The sequence below is a fragment of the Orcinus orca genome, chromosome X (assembly GCF_937001465.1).
Source record: "Orcinus orca chromosome X, mOrcOrc1.1, whole genome shotgun sequence".
Classification (NCBI taxonomy): Eukaryota; Metazoa; Chordata; class Mammalia; order Artiodactyla; family Delphinidae; genus Orcinus; species Orcinus orca.
In genome coordinates, this window is record NC_064580.1 from 14,958,990 (window position 1) to 14,974,069 (window position 15,080).

General features: G+C 46.9%; 1 protein-coding gene and 1 long non-coding RNA gene across 2 annotated transcripts in view; one reads left to right on the top strand and one right to left on the bottom strand.

Moving 5' to 3' along the window:
- The window catches only part of NHS (NHS actin remodeling regulator), a 349,404-nt gene that overhangs the window by 217,709 nt on the left and 116,615 nt on the right, over positions 1–15,080 (top strand). The window lies entirely within an intron of this gene.
- On the bottom strand, positions 10,193–14,907 carry LOC125963053 (uncharacterized). Its single transcript, XR_007474818.1, has 2 exons — positions 14,410–14,907; positions 10,193–12,993 (listed from the first exon to the last, which is right to left on the bottom strand). It is a non-coding gene; the product is annotated as an uncharacterized LOC125963053 (long non-coding RNA).

Genomic DNA, 15,080 nt, shown 5'->3' on the forward strand with positions numbered 1-15,080 from the left:
CTGCCGGTGCTAAGGGGCTGGTGAGGGCGGAGTCTCACTCTCCGTCTTTACGGTAGTGTTGCAGTGCTTCCAGATTCCAGAATCAAGATCTGAATGGCCATTTTTACTCAAAGTAATAACTCCCCCAGATGCGGTTCATTTGGAGACCTGGCTTCATTTCCTTTAGACCTTGTACTTGTTCTGATTGTTACATGTGTGGAACAAGTGCTCTTTCTTTCTGCCTTTGCCTGTGATGAAAGCAGCATTTTCCAGCCCCCTTTTTTGAGCTTGAAAAACTGAGTTTCTGAAGGCACATCTAAAGGCACAGCAGTGAGAGCAAAACGATTCCCTGATGTCTGACTTCAACGCAAGTCCATGTTTCAAGCACCCCCAACTTCTGTTTCATAATTTCCCCTAATAGAAGACCCTTCCCCTCCGCAGGACATTGGCGTCGTTCAGTTCCTCTCAAGATGTCCTTTGAAAGAAGTTTTTGAGGTTGACTGTGACAGTGGGGTAAATGCGAAGAACCAAGTTAAGCTCTTGGGACTTTCACTTTGCCTAATGGTCGTCTGGATCGTTCTGACCAATGAGTCTATTGAAGACAACTAGAAATAATGGGTAAACTCGAAAGAAGCTTCAGCTCCCAGAGCTCCTGTGAAATGGAATTAATGAATGGTTTTGTGGTTTATCTGCTGGTAAACCTCCTCTTTCGCTCCGTATGCACTTTCTTTGGGGGGTGGGAACAGGAACACAGTGTTCGGTTTGTTCTTGTGAGATTAAAAGAGACGCCTGGTATCAGTTAGTATTGATCGGGGTGGCGAGGTGCTGTTAAAATGCTGAGCGTTCTCCAGAAGAAGGTCTGCCTTGTTGAGAAGTGATACGGGGAGAGAGAGGGGATGAGTGATCACTAGAGGCAGTGGCCCTCACTTTTCAGAGGCATGGAGCTGTTGACAGAACAAATAATCACATCGAAAAGACTTTGAAGCTCCCCACATGGTCAGCAGACCAGGGGCCACAAGGCTCAGCCGTAAACGCTGGAATTGGTTCAGAGAGCAGGAGGGGCTTGCGTTCGCTTCAAGCCAAAAGCAATCTGAAAGCACAGAACCTCTGCCCGAGGGCTCGGCCAAGAGCTCGCGTTTGAAACCTGAGCTCCTGTTGCTGTGGGAGTGGGCGGCCGGGGCAACTGGTGTCTGTTCCACTTGTACAAGCAATCCCTCTGATAATTTTGACCCCGCAAAAATTACATAATCCTTTCATCACAGTGGGTTACATTTTCCAAGGGCAGAGCTTTGACTTTCAACTGATTATAGGTGTGTTGTTAGGACTCTTGCAGCCACGCTCAACACGTGTTTGTTTTATTTCCCGTGTTTCACGTATTAAGTGTCAACAGTCTACACTCATGCTCCCTCCTGTTTGAAAATTAACTCAGGAAATTCCAAGAAGAAGATTTTCCCCCCTTGGCGATTTCCCATCTTCGTTGTATGATAAAAGTTTTTGGTAACAGCCAAGGCCAGCACTAGGCATACACGGGTCTGTGGGTCTGTTATCAGTGTCCTGTGTTAACCCAGGCTTGCTTCCAAAGAGTTTGCAGTGCTGCCTTTTTACACATTGTGTCAAATGTTTTCTTCCTCCCATGCTCTTTGATCTTGCTTCGCAACACCACCATTAACTCCATCTTCTCTTCCCTTACTGCCACGATAGCCCGGTTTTCCTCCACGGTGCCTTTTGCAATATGCCCCCTCTTTGCCATTTTTCCTTCCCCAGTCCCAGGGCAGGCTGCAGACATGTATCGCTTGGAATAATGCTCTGATCTCCGTGAGCCTGTCATTCCTATCTTCGAAAACCACACTGGTCCCAAATGATTCGTTTCGTGTACCTGGTTCTTGATCATCTGGCCTCTTTGGACATTTCCAACCTCATCCTTTAGGACTTCCCTCCTTTACCCCCTCACCATTCCCTGAACACACGGTGCACTAACCCACATCCCTTCCTGGGCTCGGGCTGTTTCCATCATGTGCGATGCCTCCTCCCCCTTCCCCACTGATAAAATCCTCCTTGTCTATCAAGGTGCATGCTACACGCTACCGCGTGGAAAGCCCACCCTGATCTCCACTCATCAGTCTTCATCCTGTACTTCTGGAGCCCTTTGACGTGAGCTCAATTTCAGCATTTATTTCAACCTGAAATAATTAACTAGAAAACAACCTAGTTAGTTAATTACATTCATGGAAACAACTAGACTGCAAGCCTGGGGCTGATGTCTCATTTGTCTCTGGGCCCTGCTATAGCATCTACCAAGTGGCCAGGCCCTAAGGAGAGCTTGATAAATGAACTGAGTGAGTGAACGATAGCCCAGTGTGGGAGGTAAAGGGGGGTTAGCATCCACTGCTACTCTTGAGTAGCACCATCCCATAGAAATACGATGCGAACCATAGATGTAATGTTTTAAAAATATTTATTTATTTATTTACTTGGTTGGGCCGGGTCTTAGTTGTGGCTCGCCAGCTCCTTAGTTGCGGTGCGTGGGCTCCTGAGTCGTGGCACGCGGGCTCCTGAGTTGCGGCATGCATGTGGGATCTGGTTACCTGACCAGGGGTCGAACGCGTGTCCCCTGCATTGGGAGCGCAGAGGCTTATCCACTGCGCCACCAGGGAAGTCCCCATAGATGTAATTTAAAATTTTCTACCACTCAAACTTGAAAAGCAAAAAGGAGTGATATTAATTTTAATAATATATTTTATTTAGCCCAATACATCAAATCTATTGTTTCAGAATGCAACAATTATTTAAAAATTATTAATGAGATGGTTCACATTTTTTGGTCCTGAGTCTTCAAACGCCATGCGCATTATATGCTTACAACACATCTTCGTGCACATGCTAAATGTTCATCAGAATATACTTGATCTGTGTTTAGAGTTCATAAAATTCACAGTTGAAAAAGTAGACTCATATATCCACGTTCTTCGAAATGTGTTTAAATTTTTTCCAGTAAGTGAACTTAACAGCAGCTTTTACATTTAAACTAATTAAAATGAAATAGAAATTTAAAATTCCATTCCCCAGTTGCACTCGTCGCATTTCAAATGCTCAGTAGCCGAATATGTGGCGAATGGCTACCATTTTGAGACTCGCGGCCCTCGGGTACAAAGATTCCTGAGTGTCATCTTGCTCATTCCTCTTCTACAGCTTAATTTAAAAAAAAAGAAAAATGTGAGGGAGCGAGCTATTAAAGAACTCCGATTAGCCAGCCTTGCCCCCAAGTTCTTCATGAAACTGGGGCCTGCCGCCTGCTGGCTTCCTGGGGCTGCCCTGAAAGGTAATAGGATTCTGCTGATGAAGCCCTTGAAAATCCAGGGGTGAAATGACCCGTGTAATTCCCAGGCTTGTCGGCCAGGCTGGATTGAGGATTGGGGTCTGTGTCTACACAGCAGCTGGCCCACACAACCACACTGATCTGTGCTTCCTTGTGCAGTCGAGGTCTACACCAGCGTCTGACAGCGCGTGTCGATCGCATGTTTTATCGTCCGCAGCACTGGGATGACACGTTTTTCGATGCTCTCGGTTTTTATCGGATTAGAACATATTTGAAGTTTCAGTGCTGAACTGCTTTGGAGTGATCAAATATGTGGAAAACATCTTTCTCAGCCAAACAGCATATTTTCCAAATCCAAAGTAGCCGAATATATCTTTTCCTCTTCCTTCAAGTTTCCCATTGAATGGTACCCCAGAGACCAATTTAAAGGGTGAAAAGTTGAGAGCAAAAATGTTCTGGAACAAAGGAAAATGAGGTGTGTCACCTCACCCAGTATCTAGCCGCTGTGTCTCATGGAAAGCCGTGAAAGCATTCGGCATTATTTATACTAGGAAACCGGGGTTAGGCATTGATTTCCCCAGAATTCTGTGAGTGTGAGGCATGGCCCCACGGCTGGCTCTGATGGGGAAACTTAAAGTGACTCTAGACCCTTAAGGGTTTTGAAACAGGTGCAGCGTCTCTTTCCCTCCGGGAGCTGTGCCGTCCACAGTCGGATGAGTACTTCAGCGGTAGTTTGTCGAGCTCTTGCATGAAAATGGCAAATTTCTCCCCAAATGAGCTTATTATCTGCTGCTGTTGGGTGCAAGGCATCCTTGAGCTATGGCGGGAATTACAGCTTCCATCTGTTCCTTAATGTGAAAAATGTGTGCAGGCCTCTGTGCTACCACGCTCCGTGAACTTGAGCCATTCAGCTCTGCTGACACATTTGAGTCACAGCCCTCGGAATCGCTTTTGTCAATTATTTCATTACATATCCAAATAACCATCCTGAGGGTGGTCTGGATTTGTGATCTGTGATGGTGTGTTGCTGACACATTTCTTGCCCTTGGAGCTATCTGTTTTTTTGGCTTTGTTTAGGAGTTGATGATATGTAAGTCGTCAGTAGATTTAATCGTTATTACTTTAGAAGTTAGCACAGTGCCGCCAATATGAAAACTTCTTGGGCACAGTTACAGCCAAATCTATATCATGAATTCTTGGCTTCTTCCCAGCATCTCCGGTCTTTCACCTTGCTCCGTGATTTTGTTCCAACATCAAATAATGCTCTGTGCTTAGAGAGCAACTTTCATCAGAAGATTGCAAGGTCCTCTGCAAACTTTTGTTTCTGTAAGTACAAATAGATATCTTCAGAGAACCATGTATGTTTAAGTGTGTTTATTTGTGCTGGGTTTTTGCAACAGGCCGAGAAAAATTATGGCCTTCTATGTGTTCACTCTGGCATATAGACATGTAATGTGCAGGCTTAAGTTTGGCTTGACGTATTTAATAAATATCCCTTGAGAAAGTGATCAGATACAGAGTCAGGTATGCTCTTGAGAATACGGCCAAGCATTCGTTTTGTTCGTCTACTAATTTTATACACGTGAACATTTTTAGGGTTACATCCTGTGCATTAGATGGAAAAAATATTTTCATCAGTTAATAACTGTTTGCTTCCAGTTGTCAACTGGAAGAGAAAATGCTTTGAGTAAGCAGGATTAACTCACCAACTGGAAAAAGCAGTCACTCGTGGTTTAATTCTTTGTGGTCAGTGGCTAATGGTTTGGTTTGCACAATGCCACCGCTCTATTTTCACTGCATTGACCCAGTCTGTATTTTTTCTCACTGTTAAGTGTCCTTGTGGCAGAGACAATGCTAGGTGTTCACCCAACCCCATTTTCCTTTCTTCCCAGACACAGAGATAGACTACATTTCCCAGCATTCCTTGTAGTTAGATGGACCCCTGTGACTGAGTTATGACCAATGGGATGTGAGCAGAAGTAATCGAATCCTCTTTCAGCCCTGGCCTTAAAATCTTTCCTTTCCATCCTCCACACACTGTCTCTTCCTTTGCCCATTACCTAGGAACAGAGAATCTGGTGGAGGACCCCAGGCCCCTGGGGGATGGTGGGACCACAGTACTGGCGTCTGGTTCCCTGAATGACTGCATGGAGCAGAGCATCTCAGCTGAACTGTCTCGAGTGTGACATAAGCAAGAAATTGAATTTTGCTGTATAAAGCCAGTGAGATGGGGGGTTTGTGACTCATATTCTTACAGTTGTAGCAGAGAATCGATGCTCTCTTTATACGCGTTCCACAGCTTTCAGGGGCGCGTGGGACAGGCAGAGCATGTTGCTGGTGTGGAACGGTAGGTTGTGAAAATGCGTAACCAATGAGCCATGTGGCTCTTTGATCACCATGTCCAATGAAGCCACATGGTCACTGGGATTTTCCGGTTTGAGTCAACCTTTTATTTGGAGCAGATGCAACCATGGACAGTTTCATGTAGTGGAAACTGATCATTTCGGTAAGCAGCTTCCCCAGAGGAGGGTGGGGAGGGTGCAGAAATCCATATGAATTACCAAGGACTTCAGGTTTTAGCTTCCATTTTTTTTTTCTCTGAAAAGACTTTCCTAACTCCCAGCCATGGCTGGCTTGCTTGTCTCCCATGCTTCCCACTCTGTGGTCTTGTCACCGCCCATGTGCTTTCATCAGACTCTTACCTCACTGGCTGGTAATGTCTCGCTCGCCTCTCTTCCCCCTGTGGACCACATGAAATGGCAGAGGTTGTTTCAAGTTGCCTCACTGTTGCCCCCCGCCCCCCCCCCCCCGTATTCTGTCCAGTGCCTGGCACGTACGTGCTGTTGACTGAGTGATGGAGGCAATGAATGACAATGTGATTCTCCTTATCAGGGACGAGCAGTAGTCTTAGGATTTTCATGAGCTGGTCCTCAGACCACTTAAGTGAGACAGGCTGGATAGACTTTTTCCTTTTTAAAAAGAGGAAACTTAAGGAGGTAAACTGACTTCAGCTTAATCAGTCAAAACACAAATCGGTACTGTATTAGAAACAAGAGCGGGACCTAGTTTCAGTTTCATTTTTCTCAGCCGCCATGAGTTTTTGAGAGCTGGAGCTCAGTTAATTGACGGCCCAAGTCCCTTAGTGAATACATTTGCGAACAAACATACAAGTAGCAGTTAGAGCCAAGTCACCTTGTTTAAGGCCCAGGACAGATCTTGATGTTACACTTTCATGCATTCATTTGCCAGGCATTTATTGAGCTTCTTCCAGGGCGCAGAGCCTGCTTCCAGATGCTGGGACACAGTGGCGCACAAGACAAAGAATGGCCCAGTGCTCCAAGTGGGGGACAGACCAACAATAAACACACAAGAAAATGTCCAATGGAGATAATGTTCTGTGAAAAGAAATCCAAAGAGGTCAACGTTATTGAAAATGCCCAGGTTAGGAAGATTCCATCAGTGGTGAGAAAGGCCTCTGGGAAACAGGGATTCCCATGACATGTCAGCTGAAGCCTGCATGACAGGAAGAAGCCACCCATATAGGGAAGAGAACATTCTAGGCAAAGGGACACGCTAACGGTTTTATGTGGCCCTGAGGGTAGAGAGTAGCTTGTCAAGGACTAGGAAAACGACTGGAGTGGCAGGAACAGAGAGTGTGTTTGGTGTGGAAGGAGGAGGGGTGGGAACGCAAAGGGAATGATGGCGAGAGAAGGAGGCAGAGGGCCGTTTGCGGAGAGCCTTGCTTGCTGTTTCCAGAATCTGGACTGTAGCCTGTGGGCAGTGGGAGGCATGAGAAAGACTGTAAGCGGAGGGGAGAAATGAGCTGCGTGTTTCAGGAAGAGCGTCACATCGGCTGCTCTGTGCAAAATCTGCCGCGCCCCAAGCCCCCAGTGGAGGCCTTCGTAGCGGGACGGTCAGAAGTTGTGAAAGGGAGAAGCCAGTTTCAGAGCTCCCTGGGAGATGGAATTCACGGCGCTCGGAAATAGATAGGATGTGGGGACTGAGGCGTTCCCAGGTGTCTGGCTTGGGCAGTGGATGTAGACATGGGGGTGCTCTCCTCTGAGACGGGAAACCCTGGGGAGGAAAGGCTGTGCACGGGAGACTGAGGGGTCCTGGACGTGGCGAATCTGAGGTACCCGTAGCCTTGCCGGCAGGGGATATTCAGGAGACAGCTGAACATGTGGCTAGGCCAAGAGCAGAGGAGCGCATTCTGAGGAAGCAATCAGACGTAACGTTAACGAAGAGGAGGGACACAAGGGAAGGAAGTTCGAGGTCCGATGCTGAACCCCAGCCACTTGATTTCAGGTCACATCTGACTTTTTTTTTTTTTGCCTTCCTCGCCCATCTCCTTTTCAAGATGCTGAAGGGTCGTTTCTGCCTCTCCAAGCTAGTCTGCCCCCATCTTTTTTTTTTAATTGAAGTATAGTTGACTTACAGTGTTTCAGGTGTACAGCAAAGTGATTCAGATATATATATATATATATATATATATATCTTATATAGAGATACAATATAGAGAGATATATATATTCTTTTCCAGATTCTTTTCCATTATAGTTATTACAGGATGTTGAGTATAGTTCCTTGTGCTGTACAGTAGGTCCTGCTGTTTGTCTGTCTTATATTTAGTAGTGTGTATCTGTGAATCCCAAATTCCTAATTTATCCCTCCCCCCGCTTCCCCTTTGGTAACCGTAAGTTTGTCTTCTATGTCTGTGAGTCTATTTCTGTTTTGTAAGTAAGTTCATTCGTATCATACTTTAGATTCCACACGCAAGTGATGTCATACGGTATTTGTCTTTCTCTGACTGACTTGGCTTGGTATGAGGTTCTGGTCTGCCCCCATCTTAGCTTCTTCTGGTCTCCACGCTGCTTCTAGCCGGTGACTTTTCTCCGCAGAGACCGCCCCCTTCCCCTCACGTGGTCTTGCTGCTTGGTTCATCCCTCTTCTGCAGCTCTAAGGAACGAGCCCCGAAGGATGGCTCACGGCCTGAACCCCACCGATGAGTCAGGCGCCGCTGGGGTCTGGCTGTGGCCTGGGTTGAGGCCTGAGCTCTGGCGCCCTCTAGCTGCGTGATCCAGGCTTCTTTAGCTCATCCCTAAGATGAGGGGATTGGATTGAAGAGTACTTTGAGCTGTAGCGTTTTCTGATTGTAAGTTGTCTCGGCCCTCAGGGTGAAGCGAGTCGCCTCTTCCAGAACTGGCAGTCGGAGCTGGTATAATAGCCATCAGTACCTGAGAGAGAATAGCTTTTGTTCTTTTGCGTGAGGCCCCGGGGAGGCTGGGTGGGCTGCAGCTGTTCAGCTTCAATTAAAAACACACACAAGCCTCCCACTTTGTTTCGGTTTCCAACCTTGGCCGTCTGACTGAGCACATCTGAATTCCTCAGGCTCTGGTGAAGGCGTGAGGAGGCCCCAATCCATGGGCCTCATTCCACCCTTCCATCCGCTTCCCGAATTTCATTTACTGAGGCCAGGAGAGGTTTCAAAGTCTTGGGAATACGAGGAGAAAACATACCTTGGCTTTGAAGCCGCCGGCAAGCAGATTCCAGCACACAGTGATCCATCCCCAGTCGAGGGCTCCCTAAAGGCCCTCGAATGCGTATGCGCCCTGGCGTCTGGGCAAACGTTTCTCAGTAGCTGAAGAGAGAAAATGGGTCTGTCTGTGATGAAGACAGTCTCCCAGCTGGGTCTGCGGTCATCCCGAAGCAACGTTCCCTCCTCCAGCCCAGACCGGAGTCAGGACTTCCGAATGGAATCTTGTTGTGGAACGTCGGGCAGCTGTCACGTCACTTCATGGTGTGACCGTGCACAGGATTGAGGCAGCACGTGTCCCCGCCCGGGCATTGTCTCCAGGCTTTTGGGGCACAGGGGGTGACCAGGGCAGAAGCAGAGATGCCGCTGAGCGGCCGTGGTGGCCCAGCCACAAGGATCTGGGCAGACGTAGGATACGATGGGTGTCGTGGTCCTGCTAGCTGCGGGTTCAGGGAAGGTCTGAGAGGTCGAGCGGGCGGCAGACTTGAGCCCAGAGGCCAGGTGACTGGGAGCGCTCCACGTGAGTCCCGGTGCCGGGGCAGAGGGGAACCTCTCTTGTACGGCCCCCGCCAAGTGTTGTTGGCTCTCCAGGAAGGAAGAAGGGAGTCCCCATGAGGCGGAGACGGCCCCTCAGCGGTGTGCACGCTCTCCTCGTCCTCCTGGGCACGCACCAGGTGTTTGAGTGGGAAAGTGTTCACAGCAACTGCCGGAGGACTCCGAGGTGGGCGAGGAGATATGGGATGGGCCGTCAGCAGCACGTGCTACCAAGTCCTTCTAGAATAGCAGTTCTCCAAGTTTTGGATCTCAGGATGCCGCTACACTCTTTTTTTTTTAATATTTGCAAATTATATATATATTTTTAAAATTTATTTTTATTTATTTATTTGGCCGTGCCGGGTCTTAGTTGCAACATGCGGGATCTTTAGTTGCGACGTGCAGGATCTAGTTCCCTGACCAGGGATCGAACCCGGGCCCCCTGCATTGGGAGTGCGGAGTCTTACCCACTGGACCGCCAGTGAAGTCCCGCCTCTACACTCTTTTTTTTTTTTTTTTTTTTTTTTTTTTGCGGTACGCGGGCCTCTCACTGTTGTGGCCTCTCCCGTTGCAGAGCACAGGCTCCCGACGCGCAGGCTCAGCGGCCATGGCTCACGGGCCCAACCGCTCCGCGGAATGTGGGATCTTCCCGGACCGGGGCACGAACCCGTGTCCCCTGCATCGGCAGGCGGACTCTCAACCACTGCGCCACCAGGGAAGCCCCCGCCTCTACACTCTTAAAAATTATTGAGGGCCCCAAAGAGCTTTAGCTCTTATGAGTTAATATCAATCTTTATTTATTTATTAGGAATTAAAACTGAGAAGTAAAAAAGATTTACTTGGTAGTTTATTCCAAAATTAACAATAATAAGTACGTGTTCTACATTATATGTACTACATGTTTATAAATAAAATATTTTGAAGAAAAATGATTATATTTTCCAAGACGAATGTGAGAAGAGTGACATTCTTTTACCTTTTTTTTTGCAAATATCTTGCATAGAAGTCTGGCTTAGTAGAAGGCTGCCGGATTCTCATATCTGCTTCTGCATTCCAGCTGGTATGGTATCACATGTCACCCAGGAGAGAATGAGAGCAGAAAAGGCAAGGAATGTCTTCGTATCATTATGATCATAGTTTTGACTTTACAGATTCCCTGAAAGGTTTTCAGAGACCCCCAGGGGTCCCCTGACCAAGACTGGAGGACCACTGTTGTAGAACACGCCAGCCAGCCCGGCTTTAGCATGGAAACCTCTAGTGAACCGGCGCCCCCGAGTTGGCCCACTCACTGAGGGGTTTTGCTAACTTACTCCAAACCACCGTGAGTTAATTCACTTTAGCTGATTAAAAACTCATATTTTCTTCTTGACTTATAATCCATACTTTTACATGCAGTGATTTGGAATGTTTTGATTTTATTCATTCAGAGTCAGCGATGACCATTAGAAATACAATTCAAGTCACTTACATATTTTAAAAATGTTAGTAGCCGCCTAAAAAAGTGCAGAAGAAACAAGTGAAACTAATTTTAATGATGTATCTTATTTGACCCAATAATTATAAAATATTCTGTATCATTTCAGCATACAAAATCAACAAAACATCATATGAAAATCAAATCATAAAATTGATACAAAACATTGATGACATATTTTTACACCCTTTTTTCGTATTAAGTCTCCAGAGTCCAGGGTGTATTTTCATGTATAGCACATCTCAATTTAGATGCTAAATTTGCATCCAAAATACTTGATCTGTATTTAGATTTCATGAAGTTCTACAAAAATTGAAAAAGAAGGTTCATATTCAAGTTCTTCCAATACAACTGGAGTGTGAGTATTCAAGTTAAAATTAAATGAAAGAAAAAATTCAGGGGATTCCCTGGTGGTGCACTGGTTAAGAATCCGCCTGCCAATGCAGGGGACATGGGTTCGAGCCCTGGTCCGGGAAGATCCCACATGCCGCAGAGCAACTAAGCCTGTGAGCCACAACTGCTGAGCCCGCATGCCACAACTACTGAAGCCTGGGCACCTAGACCCTGTGCTCCACAACAAGGGAAGCCACCACAGTGAGAAGCCCACACACCGCAACAAAGAGTAGCCCCCGCTCACCGCAACCAGAGAAAAGCCCGCGTGCGGCAACAAAGACCCAACGCAGCCAAAATAAATAAATAAGTAAAATAAAAATAATAAAATAAATTAAAAAAAATTCATTTCCTCATTCACAGTAGCCACATTCCAAGCGCTCGATAGCCAGATATAGCTAGTGGCTGTCATGTTGGGCAGAGCAGATCTCAGCTTTTCCTCTGTTTCCCTTATTCTTCCCATCGTGCGGTTCTTTCAGTGCTTAGAAGCCTGGTTAGGAAAGGTTAATCGTTCTCATTATTCTTCTAGAAAGCTAGCACCACAGCGGGTTTCTTCATAGGCTGGTTAGGATGTTTGACAGACAGCTGGGATTGGGAGGGGCCCCCTGCAGCCACAGCCAGCAGTGGCAGATTCCCTTTCGGCTTGGCTTCCAGGACCTTCTCGTTTGACGTTTTCACGTGTGTAGAATAATCTCACATTGTTACCGATGCAGCTGTGACATATGCTGCTGGGCACGGCCAGCCCTGGAATGGATCTCTCTCTGATTGGACATGGCGGAAGCTTAAATGGGATGCCACCATGAGGGCCTTAGGCTGGTGTGCTTGTTGGAACCAAACCCTGGAGACTTCGCTAAGTTCTCAGTGATGAACTCCACATCAGTGTCAGAAAGTTAGGGCAGGTTTGCTGGCCCTTGGTCTTCCTGTCTTCATGCATTGGTGTGCTTTCCAAAAGGTAAAAGAAAGCAATGGAATGAAATTCCAGGCCAGACGGACTCAGGGTAAAGATGCAGCCCCGAGGTTAGCATCTTATAACTCAGAGGCAGCAAAAGTAATTTAACAAGGCTCAGAGGAGAGAGCCAAAGAAAGTCAAGACTTTGTTCTGTTTGTGAATTATTGATACATCCTCTCCAAAGCATTTCAAATTCAGGAGAATGAAAAGCTACCCCCTTTGACACATTGGGGGAATCTCTTACGTGTACTCCCCAAATGAAAAAGACTAGAATTCCAAGCCTAACCATTTGGTCCCATTACTGCAAGTTTTGTGGCTGGTCGGGGCTTGGATTCCTGTCATTGTGTGAGCAACTGAGAAAAATGACTTTTTTCTCTTTCACATGTTCTTTGTTCCCCACGTTGACTACTTAAGCTTTTAGCCAGTTTTATCATTCCATCGTATCCATTCTCCTAGTGTTGGACTCACTCAGGAATCCTGAATCTGAGTGCATGATGTCATTTCTCATAAATCTGAAAGGAACTGGAAAGCTTCTGGAATTTACTTATCTGAGGTAGCCAGACTAGCTAAACTTAATTCACGTCCATCAGGAGCTCAGTGAAAGCTAGCACCATTCTGGTTGAAGTGATTTCACACGAAATGACACTGGCTCCTTATGGAACTGGGTGGCCTAACTTTCCTGTCTCCAGGTCCACAAAATGCCTTTCAATTCATAAACTCAACTGTTAGGGTCAAGAATTACCTACGACAACAGTTGTGCCGCCATCTTGAACACATCTGGATTTGGGGAAGCCAAGTCTTTTCTTCAGCACTTAACACTAAGGAGCCAGAGTCATAAAAAGATGAAAAGAAAGAAAAAGTTAAATCAGAATGTTAGAACTATTAGGGACCTTGGAGATTATCTAATGCTCTCTCTCTGTCCCTGAATGATCTTTGCTCTTAAGACCATTTTAGTGTTCTTTCCCCTTCCTGGGTAGTTTTGCTTTTGTTCAGATCCCCCAAGAAATCTTAAGTGAAGCGTTAGCTAGTTCTAGAACTATAGAAAGCCCACTGGTTTCTCCTCCCCTTCCGTGCCCACATTCTCTTCCACCTGCTGACTTTTCAGGTTTATCCTTTCAGCATTAGGCCTGTAATTGCTATTAAAATGCAAATTCAGTAGGAAAGGCTAATGCTTAAACCATTGTGAGGTGTTTTCACTTTGGAGCTGGGAAGGATCAAAGTAAGGAATGGTTAGTTTTTCGGGTTTTTTGTTTTTTTTTTTTGCGGTACGCGGGCCTCTCACTGCTGTGGCCTCTCCCGTTGCGGAGCACAGGCTCCGGACGCGCAGGCTCAGTGGCCATGGCTCACGGGCCCAGCCGCTCCGCGGCATGTGGGATCTTCCCGGACCGGGGCACGAACCCGTGTCCCCTGCATTGGCAGGCGGACTCTCAACCACTGCACCACCAGGGAAGCCCAGGAATGGTTAGTTTTGATTCAGTAAGGCGAGGGGGTCGGAGAGGAGGAGGGAGTGCCAGCGTGAAAGGTAAAGAGACCCAGAATGGAAACTTGGGGGCCCTACTTGTGACTCGACAGACTCTGGCCTCTTCTCCCCAAACATTTGCATTTGTATGCATTTATCCTAGACTCCTTGTGGAGATCCAGGTACTTGATAATTGTTCTTGTCAACTGGAGCCCCTGCCCAGTAGAAGGTTCTGGTACTGAGGGGCAGCTCAGGCCCAGGGTGAGGCCCAGCCTTGCCAGAGTGGTATGTTAGTGGCTTTCCCTTCCCAGTTTGTGGAAACAGCAGTGGGGAGCCATGCAAGGTGAAGGAGGTTGGGGTCTTGTTTTCAACTTTATTATGAATGGGAAGCACTTATCCGGGCTCAAGGGAGAGCTTTCCATAGGAGTGCATATGTAGCCACCCATGCATGCACACACCCGTGGACTTAACACACGCACACGCACACACACAGCTCCATCTGCACATAAATGTTCCTCCTGAAACACTCAGCAAAGCAAGTGACAGGTATTTCCTGTGGGTAGCTGGGATTTCAACCCTGGTCTTGCCTCATTATTAAGTTGGGTTTGGGATATGAGTGATGGGAGATGGTGAGTGTGTGCTCATAGAATAGTTGTGAGAATTAACTGCAATAGCACATACAAAGCATGTAAAATAATGCTTGACACCTAGTACGTGCTCAATAAATATCTGCTGAATGAATAGAATATTCATTTTATCATCATTATATTATTACCAGGAGGAAACTTGACATGGTGGCTTCAGATTTCGTGGGCAGAGCGAGGAGAGCTCTATTAGGAATCAGGACTTCCGTTCTTCTGGTAGGGCCAGATTGCCGCGCAGATTCAGCTGCACAGAGTTCTCAGTTTATGAAGGAAAGGAAAAACAATGAAATGTCTCAAAACAAAACAAGTGATGAAATCTGGGATGAGACCGAGAGGGAGACTGACATGTTACAATTAAATAAAGGCATTGCCACAGAGCAGCTTCTGGAGAGACAGTCGAGCCAGGCCTCGGCTTTTCATTTTCCTAGCTCCAGACTTGCTGGAAGTGTTGAGCTTCCACTTGGATTTGAATGAACCACAAAAGGAAAACATATTATTCTCCCCCCCCCTTTTTTTTTTTTTTTTTAGCACTCCTCACTCTGCACTCCCTCCTCTGCTTCCTTTCCTGGAAACCTGCTCCAATATAAGAAACAAAATGGTGGCACGTCCTTGATGAGAGCAGAGACTGAGTCGCGCTTTAGGGGGATGGAGCGCTGCGTACACTGCACTTGGCAGCTGAGACATGGGGAACTGAGGTGTGCTTTATCATTGATGCTCCCCATTTCTTGACCACGTGGTAAGGACTCCTTCCACAGACCCTGGCGTTAAGCCTGGTGGGGACCGAACAGCTCTGGGGCCAGGC